The 16,311-nt window shown below is 40.5% G+C and overlaps 1 long non-coding RNA gene across 6 annotated transcripts in view; it reads right to left on the bottom strand.

The window, feature by feature from the left end:
* The window catches only part of LOC101798800 (uncharacterized), a 408,273-nt gene that overhangs the window by 340,356 nt on the left and 51,606 nt on the right, over window positions 1–16,311 (bottom strand). For all 6 annotated transcript variants that reach the window (XR_011810523.1, XR_005267127.2, XR_005267130.2 and 3 more), the window contains exon 2: window positions 4,227–4,336. This is a non-coding gene — a long non-coding RNA (uncharacterized lncRNA). The remainder of the gene's footprint in view (window positions 1–4,226; window positions 4,337–16,311) is intronic.

Raw genomic sequence — 16,311 nt, 5'->3', positions numbered from 1 at the left:
ATAATCTAATGTGTTTCATGTTTCCAAACTAAATATCGGCTAGGTAGAGATATGCGATCCACCTCATTCGATCTGTCAGTACACACACTACTTTTGACCACAGTTAATGGCATTAATGTCACTTGTTTCAGTCAAGTCTTACTGTAAAGCCCATGCCTAATCTATGACGTATATAGATAAACAGATTTACAGAGCAGTAGCTTAGATGGCACCTTATCTTTCAAGGTCACAGGTTACACGGCGAAGAATCCAACTTCAAGACACTTACATATGTACTTACCCCAGGTGTAATACACATTGATCTATATATTTATATGGCTTATAGACATACTCAAAATATCAATAAGGATAACTATCCATTAAACCACATTTACTATAAATCTTGCCTATTTCTTCAGACCTTTGTCTGCTAGGGGGCACATCAAAAAATAAATAAATAAACAGGCACTACTTTTTTCTTCATTTTTCTTAAGCTTATCATGACTTTTTTTTCAAGAACTCAAATTAAAAACCGGAGAGAAAAAATTAAAGCTAATAACTCACACTGTTAGATAAATTAGGCTGCATCTAAAACATGTTTTATGGGAAACCACTACCTTACATATCCAATTTCACTCTGGATTGAACAAAAGCTGTTATTTCTTTCAGGTAACATGATCCCATGTGCCATGAAATATAACACGTGGACATAGCACAACTTCTATCAGACTATACTGGGGCTCAGAATACAGCGGCCTTCAATCAGTGAGCTGCTTACAAGACAGAAAAAAAAATGAGATTAACAAATAACTATGAGATAATGCAAATAGTGCATCTTGGAAGACATTTCTATCATTTGTATGTTAATGAACACCTGCCTTCAGAGCTGTATTTTAAATGGACATTTGCAGCAACCTAAATTAACAAGAAGGAAAAGAAGCTAATTTTGTGGCTATCTTCATATAGCATCATAGACCAAGGAACTACAACTCAATTTTCTAAACCAGTTTAAAAACTCTAATACAACAAATTTCCTCGTTAAAAATAAAGAAATAAGCCAGCATGTATAAGCTGAAGCCATTTTACAAGCTCTTAAAGACTGTGCTATGGGCTAGATCTTAGATTAATGTTTGTGATGCACACTGAAAACCTGTAAAGCATTTATGTAATTGCTAAGCATTATTATTTTTATTACTGTAACAGATGGAACCAATCCATCTTTGTAGATAATATCTCATAAATGATTCATTACTATTCCTTTAACCTAAAGTCTTTTGTATTTTGCAGATCCATGAGAAATAACTATTAGGGAGCTCTGTGCATAACAGTATGAAAACTACCTAATGTCTTCCAAATTTAGTAGCCTTGCTAGCATTTGGGCCTTATAATTTTTACATTGTTCCTATTCCTCTCAGAACCTGTTACTTCTGCATGATTTTCCTCTTTATTTTCCATCGCTGGTTTTCAGGTGATGTAAAATATCACTGCAAGCTACTGGTAATGCTAATAGCTTATATGGCTGCCATTAATTGCAAATATAGACTAGACAAATGCTTTATAAGAGATAGAAGTATCTCCCACAAATGCATGACACAGTTTTATAATGCAGCATCTTGGCTTCAATTGATAATGAAAAAGAGTTATGTGATCGTACTGTCCATCTTTCCTTTGTCCAATAACTTTTTGACCAATTTTAATCAAATTTGAAAGCCAGGTAGACATCTCACAGATATGAGTTTCTATCAGCTTAATGAAAACTGATGGCTGGAAGAGAAAAGAAATACACAAATTAGTACTGTCACTGGTAAAAAGGCTTAAATGGGAGCTCATCACTCATCCCCTATGCCTGGCCTGCCTCTGGCCATTCAGACAATGTTAGTCCAGAATCAGACACAGCAAATGCCATCTACTGCCCACCATACAGCTGACAGACAGAGCACTGACAGTATCTTCAAAGAAAAGCTTGTCAAAAATGTATTACAGGCTGACGGAAGCAAAGTAACCATAATAATATCAGTGACTGATGAACACCACAATGTTTAAACTGAAGAAAAAAAAAAAAGTATTCACTTACAAAAAAAGAGCATTTTCTTGATTTTAAGAAAAAAATGGCAGAGAGAGAATATAAATCCAGCACACCTAGCTTATTATTTTGATACTGACCCGGGGAACATCATTAGCAAACAGTTCCCAGAGCCTAGGAGTTTAACTGCTGTGTCTGTAGGCTTACAAAGAGCCTGCGGGTCTCCCCTGTTTCTATGGGATTATTTGGGTTATTCGGTCTGCTCTTTACACACACACCAATTAGCCACCTTCAGTAGACTTCAGCGTAATGGTAAAAGCTAATGGAAAGTGAGGAGCCATTGTAAGGTATCTGAAATCTTTATGGGTCTTATCAATGAAGAAACAGACTGCTTTCTCCATACAGACCTAGGGGTTTGACTACAAACAAAAGGATCTACGTTATTCTTCGGGCTGACCAAAGACTGAATTGCTTCCCTTCCTCTTGGCTCAGCTCATCACTCTCTACATTACAGCACGAGGAGATTTCACAGGCAACCTGCTCCTCTACACTGGGTCTGGGCTAGCAGAATTCTTCCCTGCCCTGCTGAAGCCATAGCAGAGGAGGTTGTGCTGGGGAATAATATTAAACTTCCAGGCATTGAAACTTCCTGCTCAAGCCACCTCTTGCAAAGGTGCTTTATTCATCATCAATACTTACTTACTTCAGCTGGAAAATGTGTTAGGCGGCTGCAATACTGGATCTTTGCCATCAGCCCTTTTGACACTGGGTCTCTTCTAAAGAGTTCATCGGAAGTTACCATTCCCCCCCAGGAAACCACATAAAAACATTTCTTGGACAAATGAAGCTATCTTTGACTTGAAAAGTCTCCTGTGATCTCAACCATTCCAATCACAACTAGTTTCAAACTCAGTTTTGACTCACAAAATAGTAAGTTGCCTTGAAAGTTTCCCCTTAAAATCTAAATTCGACTAAAAATTTCATGCAAATGCATGTAAAAACACAGTTTGCAGTACCCAAAAAAGGAAAGTCAAATGTAGAATAACATGTTTTCTAAGCAGCTTCAAGTTGAAAATCAAAAAGAAAGAGCGTGGAGCCAGATTCTGCTCTGGTGGAGAATGACAAGCGGAGGGGGGAAGCACAACTCCCATGACACCCTCGTAAAAATCCCTCACCAAGGGGAACCCTCATCACATAAAAGACATGTCCCACATAAAACCAGCCACAGGTTTGTTCTTTTTGCTAATAGCTCAGCTAAATACTGATGAGCAACCTTGTACTCCACTGTGAAGTGCATTCACTTGAATAAAAGGACATTGCTGTACGCAGGAGAACAAGAGTTGATTTAATTCAAGAAAATCCCTCTAATACACACCATTTTGAAAATCCTCTTACAAGTAGTACCGTAGAACTTTTAACAACGTAGGTTTGCAAGCTGCTAAAATAAGTCATGCTTATGAGAAGATGTGCAAGCAAAACTCTTTTTTTTCCTTAGACGTTTTCACGTGTACTCAGCTGTTCTTGCAAAGACACCAGTGGCTCTGTCACCCCTTTGCCCTCTCAGTATATACATTTTAATTGTGTTACCTACTTAATTCATTAGCTTTAACGTGGTATTTTTAAATACAATTACCAGCTGTTCAACATAACAAGGTTTCATTTACAATTTTCTAATGACCATGAGGGTTGACAGAAAAGAAAAATCCCTGCTTTAAAATATACTTTATTTTATACGAAGGGAGAGAGAACAGCAAGCATTCATCTGAAGTGACTGGTTAGGATGACAGTTTCACAGTGAAATATATTTTCATTTCAAGATCCCCACAGCTACTTTGAATTTAATTGCATGAAAGACCACCGAGATTTCTTTCTCAAACATATCAAAAGCATATCACCAAAGAAACAACTATTACATGGAGAAAATCAATCTTTACTTTCTAATATGTTGAAATGCTTTAAAAGGAACCAGAAAGTAAAAAATTACAGGAAGCATGACTTTTAAGTGTGTGCAGAAGGGGGTTATACATTTTGATAGATCAAAAAGTTAACAAATTAAGCTATTAGCAGGGCACAAGGCTGTACATGAACAATGGGCTTCTAATCCAAGGGGAAAGGGACAAGTGGGCACAATTGGCACACAGGTCTCGAACCCTTTTTCAGTATCAGTGGGGAGCAGATATGAGGCTTGAAAGCGTACAACCAAAAGTAGAAAACACTGTCCTACCTTCTGGGAGCTGGGCACGTGGAAATGGGGGTCACCGGGCGTAAAGAAATGTTGCAACTGCTAACAGCCATAAGCAGCAGTTCCATTTTGCAGGTAAATTGCAGAATGTTCTGAAATGAGAAAATACACTCTGTGTAAAAAAATAAAGATAGAAGATTACAAATGAATTTTGCAAACTTTAATACAGATTTTTTTTCACCTGCTTTTTTGTGACGTTACAAGAAATTGAATATTTTATAACTAGGCAGAAAAGAATGGATGAACAAATGGCAAAGCTTTAGTTATAGATAGGTAAAATGGGTTTGTTTCATAGATAACCTACACTGGAGAAAACGTGTTAAATTAGAAATGCTGAACTAGGGGGAAGTAAACAAAAGTTACTAAATTGTGCTACTCTAACACTTCCCATTCTGAGAGAACGCATGAATCATAGATAAGGCTGAATATTTGTCACAGCTGTGATTTCAGCATCAAAAAGAAATAATTTTAGCCCAGATTCTGGGGGAATTTCCAGAAAATTTGTCAGTTCAGCCAACCGGATACAAGACTTCTCTGTGATCTTCTGCAAGTTTAGCTTTCTTTGGGTTTGAACCCACAAAGCAAGAAGCACTCACTTTTGAAACCACGGCGATGACTAATGTGGTTGAGTGTCTTGGTGTCTTGTTGGATGAGGCCAAAGCAGGCAGCACGCTGGGATATCAAGCTGCACTTCGATGGGTTTTAAGTGCTTTTAAGCTGATGTGAGCACTGAATATTTTTAATTTGAAAAACGAAGAAGCGTCAGTAATACGAAGATGCGAAAATGCTGAACCACAGTTTTGCACTTTTTGTAATAAAAATTAAAAAAAAAAAAAGATGCCCTTATGTTTTCTGCTCTGATAAAGCAGAGTGTTTTTATTCTTGGCAATGACAAAACTCAAGTTCCACCCGCAGTCCTGACTCACTGCGAGCGTATGGTAGGGGAAGTGGCCTAGCTTCATAAGCCTGCATTAAAAGCTATAGCTGGCAGCAAAAATGCATAGTTTATATTCCAAAAACAAAGATTCTGGAGTAAACAAAGTATTTGCGAGTTCAGATTGAATTTTATAGCAGAGCAGAGGAGACCTGAAACTTGGAAAGTATTTAAAAGCTCAAACCAAAATATTTTATGTGAAACAAAATATTGCATTCAATTCTAACTTAATTGTGTCTACATTTTCAGTTTAGGCACTGAACTGAAAAAATGCCGACAATTCTGACTTAAAAAAAAAAAAAAAAAAACAGACCTGTATATCAGTGTTCTTACAAAACCTGCCAAAACATTGACGCATGCACAGCTTTAACCCTCACGAGTTCAGTTAGATTTTCTGTACTTATTTAGACAATTAGCCAATGAAGAAAAATGTATTTTTGCAGATTTTCTTTACCACCACAAATTATAAAATGGCTTTAATAGACTTTAAAACGTTAGGAGTGCTATTTTCAATTGCAGTTAAGTCAATCTAAAAGCTCGCTGCAACTGGAAGGTGTCGTCCTGCTGGCTTCCCTCCTTTGCACACCCTCTGCTTCTCCCCTCCCGGTGTTGGCGTTGGTCTCACTTTGTGGTGAATCAGTTCAGAAAAGGAGATAGCAGAGAACCAGCTCCACAAAAAGCACCAAGTGCTCTTCTGCCAATTTAGTCCCTGAATCAGCTCACCACAGGGCAAATGACCCACGGAGCCTGCAGCAGGATCACACGGCTAGGGGAACTGGAGAAAAGAAAGGATGACTATTATATTATTATTTTTTCTCTGCTAAGTTTTGGATTGTCTTAGCTCTAATGTAAAACCTTACTAAATTCTGGAAGCCCATGGATTAAGAGTAGTGTGTTATTTGTACCTTCTGGGCTGAGCTCACTCCTTTCAGATACAAATAATGTATTCTTAAACCCACTGATAGAAGGAAAAAAAATAAACTTTTAAACAAAAAAAGTCTATTTAAACAATTAAAAGGATGTGCACGCAGTCGTAGCATCTGAGAAATGGAGGCCGTGTATTTTTTGAACAGTTCACAGTTGTTCTTTCTCTGCCAGCCTCTTCCTATTGTGCCAAAACTCTTGGGGACCCGCACGTGCGATGCGCTGTGCGTTATTGAGCGAGGAACCCACGGGCTTGGTGTGGGTCCCACCTGGCAGCGTGGAGATGTCCCCAGCTGCCATCCTCAGGGCAAACTGCTCAGGGACGGGATGTGCTTTAAACACCCGACATCCCACAGGATGATTTGCAGGCGTATCACTGGGGATTGATCCGTCAGCTGCTTCGCAGCTTCTGTTTAGCAAATATAATTTTTTCCCGTGGAAATCCTGCCTAACTGGTTGAAAGGGAATTTTCCATTCCTCTGTACCAGCCGCAGCAAAACCCAAACCCAAAGCGTGGCTGCAGTTAGCTAAAGCTGACCCAAGGCACCCCTGGTGCCTCGACCCCTCCTTTTCACCTCCGGCCTCACTCCCCAATCGCAGAGGCAATTCCGGATCAGGACCAAGAGCTTGGCTCTGATAAGCTCACTGTGAAGAAGAGAGAAAAAAAAACAGTGCTGGGGCATGGATCTGTGCTGAGAGAGTGCAGGCGGGAGGACGGGGCCGGCCCTTTCGGCAGGCTCAGGCGGCAGCTTCGGCAGGAGCTGGCCCGAGGCAAGAACGCTCGCGGGAAATCTGCCGCCCGAAATAGGCGCCGCTCTTCTACACCTCCTACTGAACAGTGGGTACGAGCCGTGAATATAGACTCTGGAAACTGATTCAGAAGAGAGCTGAGGAATGTATCAAAAAGTCCATATGGTTTTGCCAAATCAAGTATGCAGAACTGGGTAAATTTAGCCATGCGCTTAAGAGCTAAAATTTGTCTTGTTTGACCCAACTGGAAGGAACATAGTCATGAGGCGCTCACACACACACCGATCTGCCTAGTTCCTCATCTCGCTAAGGTCAGAAACGGCTGAGTAACACATCACTTCATGTGTGGAAACAAAAGGACACCTCTGCTATCAGAGAAGCGCGGTGGAACACAAAAGCAGCGCCCAGCCAGGTCTCAGTAGCGCTGTTTTCTGTTCCGCATTTAGGTAGCGAGATTGCAAGTGACAAGCGGTTGGCACTTCGACAGCTGGGCCCACGTTTCCAAGTTTGCCTCCTGGAGCTCAGAAGACTGAGAGCTTTGTTTTAAACGCAGGCTGAAATCCTGTACTAAGACAGGACCTGGAGGCCGATGACCACGTTCATCGTGGGGCAGCTGAGCCCAGCACCACCCAGGAGCACCACGGGGCTCGTGGCCAAATTCCCCTTTGGTCCCAAATGCCGTGACTCCAAGCCACAGGTTTGGACACTGCATCTCACCCACTGGCCATTCAGGCCAACCTGCAGCACACAATGCAACCAGCAGACAAAAATTGCCCTATATAAAATGTAACTGGGGCATCTATTCCCTGCCATTGCTTGGCGGATCAAAGCAGCACAGAGTAATCGAGCAGCACACACCACAAAGTACCCCAAACCCACACAGCAGCACAAGCTGCGCCTGGAAAAGTGAAGGTGATGGTACTGATACTACAAGATAAGCATGCAAAAGGTGATTATTTATGTAACTGAATACAAAACTAGGCTATACCCATGCTTTTTTAATAGGAAATATATGTAAGAATAGATTGAAATGTTAGAGAAACGAGTGGAAGTACTTTGGTGGTAGAACTCTCATTCATCTAGATTATTATTATTATTATTATTATTGATATTATTATTATTAAGATTTAAAGCTCATTTTAACCCAGCCCCTTTAATATACACAAACGCATATGATCCATGCAGCTGCAATGTTCAGGACCTCATTCCATGAACACTGAAATCGGGCAGGAACCTGCAGGTGAATCCTGGCAGTGATCGAGAAGTTAGCTGCACCTTCCAAGTCCTCCCCAAGTTAAAAAACAGTAATGGTTTTCAAAAATATTAGCCTATGGTTATAAAACTTTCATCATCCTCTTTTCTCTCCTGAACCTTTAATTAAGTCTCCACAGTGCTGTGAAGCAGCAGCAGCCTAATGGGTTCAGAGGATTTTCTTACAAGCAAACTGTTCAAAGCACACAGGCGCCCTGTGAGTTGCAGTCTTTGAACACAAGCTTCTTAAGTAGTCCCTTTTATTTTTATTTATTTTTGAAAATACCAGACTCCAATGCTCTCCAACCAATGATGCTACTATCAGTACTAAAAAAAAAAAAATGCATAGCTCTTTGGATTATTTTCCTGTTTCTGTGATGAATACATACATAACATTGCAGGATCTCCCATATGAAGTGTTTACAGTCCCAGAAGGAAGCATGACAATGGTTTTCATCAGAAGCTCTTAAACAAAGATCTTTAACAGATAGAGAACCTGAGACTCGGGCAGATACAGTGCCTGAAGTCACCCAAAGAGGTGTTACAACCTGGGTTTCAGCTGTGCTGGTGTTTTGCTCTTGTGACTTTGGGGCAATCCAGAGCAAATCCACTATGCTGGAACTTCAAGAAAGACTTCATTGTATCAGAGTTTTATTTGCCAGCACCTAAAAAAATACACCTTGGGAAGCTCAGTGAGAAGGACAGAGCGCAGCAGCCACAGCAGCCTGGGTGTACCTGTCCTGTCTAGGAGTGGCTGCAGCACTTTTCCTCCTGACTTGGGGGGAAAATAAAGTGCTGATGAAAGAAGTGGACTGTAGGTCTTTGCTTCACTGGCTGATCCAATGGTGTGAAAACTACAACTCTGCTATGTAAGATGTATTTTATTCACTGTTAGTAGAGTGGTTCTTCAATTTTTCTGATAGTTTTCTACAAATCTGCACTTATTCTGCCTGTTTTGCCATGCTTACTTCAGATTCCCATGGTACATGAATACAGCAGTGCAAGCAGAGCCTGCTGTGAATGCAAGACACATTTTCCCACAGAATTGTTTGAAATATAATTCGGGGCTTGGTTTGCTAAACATTTGTTTTCTCCGCATTTTGATATTTGGAAAGAAAATAGATAGTTCATACTTAGCAAAACATTCATTGCAGAACAAAATAACCAACAGCCCCTTTAATCTGCTGTTCAGAAATCTGCAATACTGTATCTCTATAAATACATTTCTGCTTGCTCTTTTCTATTTGTACGAGTGGCAAGAAATTCTCTTGCCTCTCGATAACAAAGACTTTAGCACTATATCCCCAAGGTGTGAACCAGCAATGAAAGCAGTTATTTTTATTACTTGCCTGTTTAAACAAAAGAACAAAAAGTCTCAGGTATTCAAATTTGCAATATCAAAGTAGGCTCTGCTACTTGACAGATATTTAATGAAGAATGGCAACTCATGCATGGAAAACGTGAAGACTATACTGCTGTAACCATTACTTGTCGCGCCTAATGCTTCTTGGTGGTCTGAGTTCTCAGTTTTAGATTTCAAAGGCTATGAATAGAGACAGCTTTACAGTTGCTCGTGTCTTCTTGCCCGAATAAGCTCTTGAGCGGCTCTGAAAGTAGCAACTAATGTTCAGCCCACCTCGTCTTACCGGAGACTACCGATGCACATTTACAGTGGTATTTCGGATGGAAATAACCCAACATTTTCTAGTCTCGACACACACGTCACTCATAGCCGCACGATCGTTTTCATATATCTCGGTGAGTTTTGTTCAGCTACAAGTGTACATAGCATATATTCTAAATTACAAGTCAGCTTCCAGCAATTGTTAATTTGCAGCAGGGTAACAGCCTGTGAAAATGAAAGCTTTGAAATAATTGCCCACTCTCCCTTGATGTAAAGCAATTCCCACTATTCAGGAGTTTTCAAAGTCCTAGTGACAGACTGGAGGGAAATACTTAGAAGTCGCTGTTTCAGCAAATGGAAACCTATTTTAAGTAGATGTTAGGGAATGATCATGGAAACACAAAACCTGCAGTTTTGTGTGCTCAACAGAGTAATCTACCCAAGACCTATTTGAGCACCTCAGCTGAAGAACAAATATTGAATTAACAGATCTGGGAACCGTCTTCTTAGTATTTTAGTTTTTGGAGGATAGGAAAGGTTTGACCCTGTTTGTATTTAAGTTCTACATATGATTCAAACAAATTGGAGCAAAATTCTCAAAGTTTAGCAGATTTTTTCCATCTTCTATCAAAACTTTTAACTTATCACTGCCAAAACAAAGTAACATTCTTGAGAAGGCCGCATGGGGTACGCATTTACGCATTGCACAGATACGTTACAGTGCAGAGGAGGGGTCTGCGAGTCGAGGCTGACAACGGTACTCAAATACAGTGAATCCGTAAGTCCCCTCTAACCACCAAAGCAGAGCATTACGTGTGCCGGACAACTCAACTGGGTACTATAGAAATGTGAGAGAAAATTCTCAGCCATTTTTACTGGAACTCCGGTACTCAGCAGTAGCAGCAGATGCTGTATGCACTCATTTTGAGAAGTGTTGAACACCCAGAGCATGAAGGGAAGTCAACAGCAGCTGTATGCACTCAGCACCTCTGAAAATAGCAGCTACACAGCCTTGAGGCCCTAGGTATTAGGATTTCAATTAGGCAGGGGAAAATTAAAACAGTTCCATTATGAAACTACTTTAAAAGCTGTTTAGATCTCTGATATTCAACGTCAAATATGTGTATTTTTCAGTTCTTCCAGACTTCAAAGTAAACACTAGGTAGCCCATTTTGAAGTTTCAAGTTTTCACAGTTTTGGTAATATAAACCATTAGTATGTTGCCTTGACATTTATGCATACGACATGTTTTCTTTCAAACAGTTGGTTTCAGTGGTCAGTCAATTCATAACATTACTAACCACCCAAGTGACTGAGAGATGATGTCTGGTTTGTAACAAACCACACATGTTAATCCCATATATAATTTTGCATTAAGAATACACGTCAATCCATATTATTTATGTGAAATTTAAACACTAAGGGTGTAAAAAGTCATCAGACTTCAGAGTTGGCCACGGTCTTAACAGTATTTTGCAATTTGGATTAACGACTTGCTAATATTTCAGTCAAGCACAAGAGGTGATTGCATGTGGCCTTCCAAAAAGGTTGATTAGCTCCAAAAACTAGGTAGCTAGAAGCCCTGCGGAAGGCATATCCAAACTCCATTCTCTTAGAGGTAAGGAATGGCATGCGCTAGGAGCACAGAAATGTTGATATTAAACCTCACACCAATGAGCAAGGGATGGCATTCAGCATGCCTCTCCTGCCCTAAGCTTCCTTTTTGGAACTGCAGCACAGGACAGGTGCTAGGACACAAAAACTGTCAGGCAATGAATAATCACAGACAGCCAGTGAACCAGATTCATAGGGAAAGACTTTGGGGATTTGACAGGTTTGGAAACACAGAAGAAACATGAGTTTCTTCTCTGTCATCTCTGTCATGACAACTTCTACAACCATGTCCATTGTTGAGGCTTTTGCAATAAGTCTGGTTTTCTTTTGTGTTTCTTAGCTGAGGCTAAGGTAAAAGTATTCCAATCATTCAAAACAGCTACCCATGGAACAGTATCACGAGAGCTCCCTAGCAATGCTGAGCACCATTAGCTCACTGTAGTTCACACCCCCTGCACTGCATGGCCAGCGTGAGGAACAAGCCTTGCACTGATTGTCACCAGCCAGTTGATTAGCTTTCTACAAACAATGTTTGCATAGGACAAAGACTTTTGAAATCCCAAGCAATCTTGTAATACATCGCCTGATAGAAAGCATCACACATCAAATATTTCAGAGCAATATTTTCAAAGCTTGGAGTTTGTGGGAGACTGGAAAAAAAAAAAAAAAAAAAAAAAAAAAAAAAGATCCTTTTCTTTCATTTTGATTTAAATGATGACTACGTGAAGTTAACAAGAGGGCTAACACATTGTAACTGCATCTACCTGGGCATAAAATGTTTATATCATACATCTATCTACCTGGGCATACATCATTTTGGCAAATGAGGATATAAGAACATTCAGTGTTCTTACACAAAGTTGCTTTGCAAACCAGTCATTTCTGTGGAGTTTGTGCGCAACACTAGGCAACAAGGGGAAGGCAAACATCAAAATCTGTGATCAAAAGCGGAACAAATAGCTTCAGTGCAATGCACAGCAAGAGCAGCTCAGCCTCGCATCACTCAGCCCCATCTTTATTAGGCCATCTTCTGACTCTGGAAGTGGAAACTCACTGGGAAAAAGCTGCATCCATCGCTACAAGAATTTGTACAGTGCTTTAACTCGGCTTTCAGGAGCAGTGGACAGCTTAAGCAGGAGTAGCAGTAGTTCCACATACACAAAAGAAGCCCTACTGAAAAAAAAAAAAAAAAGGCCAAAGAATCAGGAAGTGGAGGAGTAAATGACAGTGGTACAGAGAAGAGATGTGTCTCCTTCCATTTAGACAAGCAGACATACTCTTACAATTTAATGGATTATAAGGACTCAAAGATATTTACTGTCTAGCCACGTAAGTACATTCCAGCTCTTGATATGCTTTTAGCATTGAAACCAGTCATATATTACATCAATGTGATTCTTGTTTGTTGAAATAAGTGAATAATTTGGGGAGCATATTCAATTCACTGTTTTAACATTCCCTTGTTTCATCTGTTCTCAATTTCCACAATATGCTGTTTGGAAAACTACAGCTGGAAGTACATGCTGGTCAGACAGATTGGTCAAGAAGTCTAACATCTTAGCTAATCTGCCCAGCTACATGTTAAATGAGTAACATGCAGGCAAAAACCAACAAGCTGGTTTTTACTCTGCTTTTTATTTCTTAGTATGCAGAGTTCAAGCATTTTGAGGACGTAATTCAGTTGAGCCAGTTTAAGGGCCCATTTCTGCCCAAAGGTGCTACTCCATCCCACTGTGTGCACACCGTGGGATGTCCCCATCCCCTTCCTCGCCCTGGCACCTGGCCAGTACTGGTCTGCCTTCAAAATGAGCCAGCTGGGGGAGCTAAAAGGGCAGAAGCCATCCATTTTGTTGGCTGTGTGGATCTTCTGCTGTTTCAGGGCCTTCAGCTGGCTCCCTGAATGGTCAAGACAGAAAAAACACGAGCATGAAGTCAGGGGAAAGGGGCAGGAGCAGACTGTTGGATCATAAAACCACACCATCAGAGCATACCTGGTGATGGCTTCACTCTTGTTCTGCTTGTGAAAAAGTTAAATCATTCTGAAATTGATAGAAATACTGTTTTCATTGCTAACACCTAGACCTTCTGAAGTTACTGCTTCTGATATTCAGTGGAATAGCTACTAAACCTATTTTCCACTAAATCTTTTAAACTGTAATTTTTTTTTCAATTACAGGGCTTGAAATTCAGCTAGTCAGAGATAGCCAGTGAAAACAGAAACAACAGCCATCTAAACCCCCATAATATTGACTTGAAACAAAATACAACAGTGTTTACTTTATTGCTTTGGCGTGGGTTGGTTTGTTTGCAGTCAAACCGTAATTTATACTGGCTCCTCACATATTGATATGTCGAGGAAATAAACAGTAAATACTATTTCCAATCCATCTGTTTAACTTGCTAGCAAAACAACAGTCAGAGGCTTTTCAGAATTGTATTTTTTTTTCCCTGTGCAAAACCAAACGGGGAACGAGGTTTCTGTTCCGCCTGAAGTGCTCTGTGTGTACGTTTGGATGAAGTCTCGCTCCAGCCCCGGTCCTGGCAGAGGTTTGCAGAGCTCGCAGCGAGTGAGTGACAATCGTCTGGAGGAGACCCACGGCATCTGCGAGCCTGGCGAGAGCCATCGTAGGCTGCGGTCGGCTCTCCTCGCTGTTCCTCTTTGTCTGACACGTGCCTGTGCCATGCAGAGAAAATGTCGCACACCTAACCGGGAGCTTGCTGTCAACGGTGCTAGGAATGGGGCTGGCTCCCTCCTCGCTGGTTGTGGAGTGGAAGATACTCTGCTGGTATACACCAAAAGATCTTTGCCTTGCCCTCGATTCCTCACAGAGAGAAAAAGGAAGGCGCTTGTCTAACATTTATTCTTGAAAATCCTTCGAGGAACTCAAGGCTTACACGGGTTTTACTGAGCCAGAGACACGTCTGCAGAAAGCGGCCTGGTGAACTCCGCTCAGCCCCTGCACTCTCACTAGATGCATAACACTGAGGTAAAACAGCCTCACAGTGTCTTTCCCAGCCACATTTTTTGGGCATTCAGCAACATTATCTTCTAGTATGTATCATACAAAGGCCTATAGCAAAAAGTTGTACTTAAACGTAAAGCTGACATAGCACCATTAAGATGTTACAGCCATCTTGGCGAGCAGGTCACAGACACCAAGGGGGCACAGTGCTTCTTTGGCCTCAATTAATCACGTCAGAAAACCAAAATAAAGCTTAATTAAATAGAAATAAAGAAAAGACCTGGCTTACCATGGCCAGAGGTGGTCGGAAAGAGCACCCTGTTACCAGCAAGAGAAGCAGAAAGGTCAGGGGGGGAGATGACCAGGTCCCCTTGTGGGCCTCAGCCACCAAGTAGGGAGACAAGGCAGTGGAGTGTAACTGCATCTGTCAGGATGCTGCTCTGCTTAAAGGCAGAATAGTTTGGAAAAACAGTTCCTTCTCTTCACATTGTCATTTTCTGAGTCTAAGTAACTTCACTGCCAATGAACTAGAGAGGGGAAAAGCTTTGTTGATTCTTGTAAAATAAGATAAAGCTAGCTAGCTTTTAAGAGTGTGATTATGCTGCTTTCAATATCTAGGCCAGCACAGCAGTACCTGTTTTTAAATACTAAAATTGTCGAGGTGGATATGTGTTTTACATTCAAACCCCAAGGTAGATGATGAGACAATTTAAACCACTGGAATTGCAGAACTATTGTTGAAGCCAGTAAAAATATTTCATAATTACTTTTTGCTTCCTTTTTTTTGTGCCAGTATCAAAGACCATCATTGTTAAAGTTCAGCAACATGCCACTTTTCAACACTTCGAGAAAAAATGCTGACCTAACTAGCAAGATCTGTACTTGAAAGAGTGATCAGTGGCAGGAAGTTTCTCACGTGTAAGTTAGGAGCTTCAAAACAACAAGTTTCAGAAACTCACAAGATTGCTGATACCATGAGATGATACCTGAATGATTTTATTTTCCTTCTGGGATTTGGAGTATTCTCCTACAACACCCACTCAGAAGAATTTTTCAATGTATTCTAGATGCACTCTGCATAAAAATATTGAAATCTATACTATATAAAATGAATTGACAAACTTTGCATTTCTTTTTGTAACCTGCCTTGGTCAACTGCAGATCTTTTTTAAAAAAGATTTAATGTTTTCCATTTTTTGTTTAATTTCCTTTCTTCTAACAATGAATTAAAATACATAAACAGGCTACAACTGTTTAGCCTTCTAAATTCTGCCACCTCCTCCACCTGGGACCATAGTCTCTTTTTCTTTTTCTCTTTGACTTTTTGTAGACTGAAAGACAATACTTTTGTCTGCATCTACTGCTAAAAGCCATTTCTCCCCGCCACAGACCAAGCCCCTTGCGTCTCATTAAGCACATTTACATTTGGCTCTTAAAATCCCAAACAGACCATATCATGCCTAGCAGTAGTGTACTGATGAAAGAAGCACTCTACTCATGGCTTCCTTAACGACATGTGGTATTACCCCTTTATCTGAGGGGGGGACACATGAACAGAATCTTAGTTTTGTAAAAAACTGACTGCCCCATTGCAGGCATTTATAAAATAATCGGTATTTTTTCTGTAATGGGGAACAATTAAATTTAATTAAAGGCCACATAAAAAAGTAAAATTTTGCTTTGTGGATTAATTCAGCTGGGTGGTGGTGGTGTGATTGTTGTCTTTTTGTTGTTGAAGCTCCTCCTAAAGTCAGTCAAGAATGGTTACTTCCTCAGGAAGTTATTAGCAGCACTGAGAGTCCCAAGGTATGCAAGCCACTCGATGCCATCGGTCTTCCTGAAGCCACCTGATTTGATCCTGAATAGCAGGCATACTGGATCACCACAATCTAATTAAATATGTTTAATCAATTCTGAACCAATTCCTCCCAGAAGTCCTCACTGAACCTTTTCAGGTGGCAGGAATGTCAGGAATTCGTGATTCTGGCACACAGCAGTAGGAAGTCA

The sequence above is a fragment of the Anas platyrhynchos genome, chromosome 7, assembly GCF_047663525.1.
Source record: "Anas platyrhynchos isolate ZD024472 breed Pekin duck chromosome 7, IASCAAS_PekinDuck_T2T, whole genome shotgun sequence".
NCBI lineage: Eukaryota > Metazoa > Chordata > Aves > Anseriformes > Anatidae > Anas > Anas platyrhynchos.
The sequence above is the reverse complement of the archived record's forward strand: the minus strand, read 5'-3'. Positions and strand labels throughout refer to the sequence as shown.